This window comes from Olea europaea, unplaced genomic scaffold, assembly GCF_002742605.1.
Source record: "Olea europaea var. sylvestris unplaced genomic scaffold, O_europaea_v1 scaffold2605, whole genome shotgun sequence".
Classification (NCBI taxonomy): Eukaryota; Viridiplantae; Streptophyta; class Magnoliopsida; order Lamiales; family Oleaceae; genus Olea; species Olea europaea.
This window is the reverse complement of record NW_019244368.1, coordinates 77,511-85,016: the sequence shown is the minus strand read 5'-3', so window position 1 is coordinate 85,016 and position 7,506 is coordinate 77,511.

The window sequence follows — 7,506 nt, the reverse complement described above, 5'->3', positions numbered from 1 at the left end:
CTATAAAGAAGCGCTTCTTGGGAGGCAACCCAAGCGTTTTATTTTATTTTTATTTCGTTTTCTGTTTTTGATTAATATGATAGTTTCAGTTATTTTATAATTTCTATTTAGGAATTCATCAGTTATATCCCGTCTTCCCTTAGGTTTATAAGTAGTCAAGTTGATTATTTGATATTTGAGTTAAGTAACACTTGTTCCATGTATTTAATATCTAAATTCGATTTTTTAGGAACATAACGTCGCGGAACAATCATACCAACTTTGACGAGGAGAATATGAAGAATCTCAAGTTTGGGGGTAAAAGCTAGAAGAAGCGTCCATCAAATTCAACGTCAGAGCACAGACCGTCATTGGCAATTCAGACAATTCAGAGAAGTCCTCCTCATTTTCTTTTAATTTAACATTGGGGACAATGTTTAGTTTAAATTTGGGGGAAGTATATCATAAATTGTCTCGAATAGCTTTTTTTTTTATTGTGTGAATTGTGTGCATTTAAAAAAAATATTTTATTTTATTTGGGTGTTTTGTTTTTAATTTCTTAATTGTATGCATTGATTAAAAAAAATTTCTTTTCGTGTTTTTGTATGCTTGTGTGTGTTAGATAACTTTGTCGGTATTTATATGTGTAATTGAGAACATGCGTTGATTTATGAATTGTGGACGAGTTATGTGTTTGAGTTAGATTTTTGCGTATTCATGTGAAACCAAAATTATTTTTGCACGTGAGTTGATTGTAGCGTTGTGCATTGGTAGATTGATTCATGTTTATAGGTTGGATTAGAGAACTTAGATGCTAAACCCAAATAACATTTAAACATTATTATACCTTAAATCAAAATTACAGGATGTTTGGTAGATTAAGCTGTTGTAGGAAAATTTGGAGAAAAATGTGGATTCTGTGTGTGCTAGTTTTTGTGTGGACTGTCTGAGACTAGTGGGATGAAAATTGGGTGAAAACCTTAAATTAGAGGTCAATTTTCGACGATAGGTGTTTAATAAGGGGCATTGCATTAATCACCGCATAAAAAAAAAGATCCCAATGAGGACAACTTTAATAATCTCATTGTGAATAGTCTCTTCGTAGCCTTTATGACTCGAGTGATTAAGCTTGTAAGAGTTTAAAATCTGGTGCTCTAAAGTCATCTAATTTGGAAGTCATCAACTTAAAACTCGCTTTAAGGATCATTTAGAAAGTTTAAGGGAGAGACGATCGCACAAAGAGTGATTAAAGAATAAAAATATATATGAAAAAAATAAAAAATAAAAAGAGAAAAAAATAGATATCAAATGCCTTCATTAAGCCCCGAATACTTGTTTTAGAGGATTAGACCTTTGATAAGGGGTTAGTAATTTGGTTGATTCCTAAAGATTGAAACGGTCAAAAATAAGGAGAATCCTCATTTGTTGACATGTGGAACTACAATCAGTAAAATTTAACCAAACTTGAGTGGTGTAAGAAATTAGTATTGAAAATTTAACCTTAGGTTACACCCTTAGAAAGAGAAAAGAAAATAAGTTTGGGGGTGTGTGAATCACATGAGCGAAGTAAGGAAAAATTTGACTTCTAAGGTCGAGAATTGCGTCAACTTATTATTGTACAGCATTGCACTTGACTCTCTCCACACACACACACACACACACCCGTTTCGCATTGAATAGGTAAAAATTTAGCTTTTGCATTATAGCTTTGAAGTGATCCATGGAATTGAAGTTATGTTTTAAATCCTGAGAAATGGAAGCAAGCTATCTAGAGAAATTTATTTTAAGTGATTTTGATTGTCTTAATTGTGCTTGTGTGTCCATTAATTATTTTTATTGGTTTGGTGTTTGCTCGAGGACAAGCAAAAGATTAAGTTTGGGGGTGTTTGATGAGTGATTTACACTCATTATATTATCCCATTAATTTCATGAATTTGCTATCTTGGAGAGTATTTTAGAAGTGCTAACAAGCGATTTTGGTATTGTTTTGTAAATTGATGGAAGTAGGGAAAACAAGAGCTAAAAGAGGTCAAAGGAAGGAAATAGGCAAAAGTTAGCGAAATTGGATGAAATGATCAAAATGTAAGAGATCCAAAGTTCGAGGATTAAAATGCAATTAATCAAAAGTAGTGTTGAAACTCACGATGAAGATCCGAGAGCGCTAGGAGTCAATTGGATGAAGGAAAGTGTCAAAGGGATGAAATTTAGTCAAAATATGATCACAAATCATTTTCCAACCGAAAAGTTACGCGCCAGAGTTTTGGTCTCATATTGAGACCTATTTCTGTCATAGCAAACAATCAAATTGGAAAATTATGTTTGAAGAAAAGTTATAGCCCTTTGAGTTATCTTGCCAACGCATCTTGAATCACCTCGATCGAACATTGGATGAAAAAGTTATGGCAAAAATACTGAAGGAGGTAAAAACTACTTTTTCCATCCGAAATGGGCGCCGTGGCGCCCAAGATACTGAAAACAACAGTGAACGTGGCGCCGCCTGTGCGGAAAAACGGGATTTTATATTTATGGAATCTTTTTTTGGCCCAACTCAACCCTAATTCGTCCAATAACTTCAAGATACTATAAATACCATTAAAAAGACCTATTTTCAAAAAGGATGGAGGGGGGCAAGATTGAAGGATTAAAGATAAAAAAAATTGAAGACGTCAAAAGGAAGGAGGAACAACATCAAGAAGGAAGATTGAAGATCTACCAAAAAACTAGTTTTTCTATCCTTTTCCTTATGTTGTTTATTATTATTTGTATAATTTTCATTTATTATACCATGAATTAAACAATTTATCGGGGGTTTGATGTAGCCGAATCAAGATTATGGTTTGATAATTTTATAATTATTTCTTTGATTTTTTCACATATATTTAATTGTGTCATGATTTTAATGCTTTCAATTACTTGATCAATATTTGAATGAATAGATGCTAATCAATTCTGACACTTGAGAGAGGGAAATTTAGGCGTGATCATAAGATTGGCACGACATAGGTTTTATGGGTTTTGAGAGAAAGTGTAAAATCTGTGAAGCTTACTCCATAAAAGAATCGAGACTTTTATAAATTCTTGATTTTCAATTCAGAATAGAGATATTGGAATTGGAATCTAGGATTTTTCTAGCCGGCACTCGAGAGAGGGGAGAGAAATATATTAGGATTCTTGCTTTTAAATATGGGAAAATTAAATGGAATTATTGGAAATTGTTAAATCATAATTGAAAGTTAGGTGAAATCAATCCCTAGACCTTCTCATTTGATAATTTGTATTCCTCAATTTTGTCGCATCCAATTTATGTTAGATTAGTTTAATTTATTCATTCATAAAATATTAAATCCATTTAATCATATATTTGTCTAAATAAAGTAGAAATTGCACAATTATAGTACTTAGTGAAATTTAAATTACAATCCCTGTGGGTTCGATACTCTTTACTCTATTTCTATATTACAAAACTTGACACCGTACACTTGCGGTATAAAATCACGTTGCATCAATCGTGTGGCAATAGTGTAATTGACTTAAATGGTAACTTTTACTAGTTTTAGTAACTTTTCCAAGATCCTTCATCTTGAATGTGAAAGAATTTCATTTATGTGATTACTCATAATCAACATGTCGTCAACGTATAGGCAAATAAATATCACATAATTTGAACACAAATATTTATCTACACTATTATGTTTAAAGCTAAGTGATATGATATCTAAGTCAAATTTTTTATGTCATTTCTTAGGTTCTTGTTTTAAATCGTATAACAATTTCACTAACTTGCATACATTTTGTTCATTTTCAGGCAGAGCAAATTCTTTAGGATGTTCCATACATTTAGAAATTGTACAATTATAGTACTTAGTGAAATTTAAATTACAATCCCTGTGGGTTCGACACTCTTTGCTCTATTACTATATTACAAAACTTGACACCGTACACTTGCGGTATAAAATCACGTTGCATAAATCGCGTGGCAAGTTTTTGGTGCCGTTGCCGGGGGATTGTTAATTTGATTTTTACTAATATTATTACCAAGTAATTTCTTTTTTAATTTAGATTTTTTTTTTTTGTTAATTTTGGCTATCCACCCTGATCATTTTTGGTATTCTTTCCAGGAACTACGCAATAATGTATGCATGTTTCCAACATTGGCAAGAGAGCATAGCAATTGAAATAAGTAATCTCAACATGGATATAAATGACATGGTTGTTGAAAATGTCTTCTGTCAGATTTGCTGGGAGATGCATTACACCGAGTACTGTTGGCATACACCCATGAACCCCCATACAATAAAGGTTGTAAGGTTTATACATTATTTAAAATGTCGACAAGAAGCGATTGACAACTCTGATGAAGACTATATGCCTTTGGAAGATTATGCACCTGATGATTGGGATGAGGACATCATACTTACGGGAAAAGGTCCTTCTATGCTGAATGAGAGGGTGATTGCAAAGTACTACAATAAACTGGCCAATTTGGAAGAGAGCAAAATATCGATTGGAGATTGGAGTTACTAGAATGAATTGAAAAGGTGGAAATACAATCCACTCGAAGGGGTTAAAAAGAAAGATTCCTCATTGCTTATGGATCTTGAATGTGGATCAATCGGTCAATCCAAAAAATTTTCAATGATCGTAGAAGAGCCTGAAGTGAATGACAACTTGATCACAAAGGAACCAAACGAAGATGTAGAAATCAATGAAGATAAAATCAACATAAATTCGTTCGAATTCATTGATGTTAGAGAAATTGATTTTGTGATTAAGTTCGATGAAGAAGTTGAGGTCTACATTGTTGAGTTTGAATCGGATGGCCTAAAAAGATCCTATTACATTAAAAAGGACAGCGACGAGATCTGGGAAAACAACGAAGAGTGGAGCAAAGTCAAAAGAAGAAAAATGGACAGGGCATCAAAAGCCTTCTTTAAAGTTCCATGATATAATTGCCAAAGTCAAGCTAATGACTATAAAGAAGCGCTTCTTGGGAGGCAACCCAAGCGTTTTATTTTATTTTTATTTTTATTTCGTTTTCTGTTTTTGATTAATATGATAGTTTCAGTTATTTTATAATTTCTATTTAGGAATTCATCAGTTATATCCCGTCTTCCCTTAGGTTTATAAGTAGTCAAGTTGATTATTTGATATTTGAGTTAAGTAACACTTGTTCCATGTATTTAATATCTAAATTCGATTTTTTAGGAACATAACGTCGCGGAACAATCATACCAACTTTGACGAGGAGAATATGAAGAATCTCAAGTTTGGGGGTAAAAGCTAGAAGAAGCGTCCATCAAATTCAACGTCAGAGCACAGACCGTCATTGGCAATTCAGACAATTCAGAGAAGTCCTCCTCATTTTCTTTTAATTTAACATTGGGGACAATGTTTAGTTTAAATTTGGGGGAAGTATATCATAAATTGTCTCGAATAGCTTTTTTTTTATTGTGTGAATTGTGTGCATTTAAAAAAAATATTTTATTTTATTTGGGTGTTTTGTTTTTAATTTCTTAATTGTATGCATTGATTAAAAAAAATTTCTTTTTGTGTTTTTGTATGCTTGTGTGTGTTAGATAACTTTGTCGGTATTTATATGTGTAATTGAGAACATGCGTTGATTTATGAATTGTGGACAAGTTATGTGTTTGAGTTAGATTTTTGCGTATTCATGTGAAACCAAAATTATTTTTGCACGTGAGTTGATTGTAGCGTTGTGCATTGGTAGATTGATTCATGTTTATAGGTTGGATTAGAGAACTTAGATGCTAAACCCAAATAACATTTAAACATTATTATACCTTAAACCAAAATTACAGGATGTTTGGTAGATTAAGTTGTTGTAGGAAAATTTGGAGAAAAATGTGGATTCTGTGTGTGCTAGTTTTTGTGTGGACTGTCTGAGACTAGTGGGATGAAAATTGGGTGAAAACCTTAAATTAGAGGTCAATTTTCGATGATAGGTGTTTAATAAGGGGCATTGCATTAATCACCGCATAAAAAAAAAAGATCCCAATGAGGACAACTTTAATAATCTCATTGTGAATAGTCTCTTCGTAGCCTTTACGACTCGAGTGATTAAGCTTGTAAGAGTTTAAAATCTGGTACTCTAAAGTCATCTAATTTGGAAGTCATCGACTTAAAACTCGCTTTAAGGATCATTTAGAAAGTTTAAGGGAGAGACGATCGCGCAAAGAGTGATTAAAGAATAAAAATATATATGAAAAAAATAAAAAATAAAAAGAGAAAAAAATAGATATCAAATGCCTTCATTAAACCCCGAATACTTGTTTTAGAGGATTAGACCTTTGATAAGGGGTTAGTAATTTGGTTGATTCCTAAAGATTGAAACGGTCAAAAATAAGGAGAATCCTCATTTGTTGACATGTGGAACTACAATCAGTAAAATTTAACCAAACTTGAGTGGTGTAAGAAATTAGTATTGAAAATTTAACCTTAGGTTACACCCTTAGAAAGAGAAAAGAAAATAAGTTTGGGGGTGTGTGAATCACATGAGCGAAGTAAGGAAAAATTTGACTTCTAAGGTCGAGAATTGCGTCAACTTATTATTGTACAGCATTGCACTTGACTCTCTCCACACACACACACACACACACACCCGTTTCGCATTGAATAGGTAAAAATTTAGCTTTTGCATTATAGCTTTGAAGTGATCCATGGAATTGAAGTTATGTTTTAAATCCTGAGAAATGGAAGCAAGCTATCTAGCGAAATTTATTTTAAGTGATTTTGATTGTCTTAATTGTGCTTGTGTGTCCATTAATTATTTTTATTGGTTTGGTGTTTGCTCGAGGACAAGCAAAAGATTAAGTTTGGGGGTGTTTGATGAGTGATTTACACTCATTATATTATCCCATTAATTTCATGAATTTGCTATCTTGGAGAGTATTTTAGAAGTGCTAACAAGCGATTTTGGTATTGTTTTGTAAATTGATGGAAGTAGGGAAAACAAGAGCTAAAAGAGGTCAAAGGAAGGAAATAGGCAAAAGTTAGCGAAATTGGATGAAATGATCAAAATGTAAGAGATCCAAAGTTCGAGGATTAAAATGCAATTAATCAAAAGTAGTGTTGAAACTCACGATGAAGATCCGAGAGCGCTAGGAGTCAATTGGATAAAGGAAAGTGTCAAAGGGATGAAATTTAGTCAAAATATGATCACAAATCATTTTCCAACCGAAAAGTTACGCGCCAGAGTTTTGGTCTCATATTGAGACCTATTTCTGTCATAGCAAACAATCGAATTGGAAAATTATGTTTGAAGAAAAGTTATAGCCCTTTGAGTTATCTTGCCAACGCATCTTGAATCACCTCGATCGAACATTGGATGAAAAAGTTATGGCAAAAATACTGAAGGAGGTAAAAACTACCTTTTCCATCCGAAATGGGCGCCGTGGCGCCCAAGATACTGAAAACAACAGTGAATGTGGCGCCGCCTGTGCGGAAAAACGGGATTTTATATTTATGGAATCTTTTTTTGGCCCAACTCAACCCTAATTCGTCCAATAA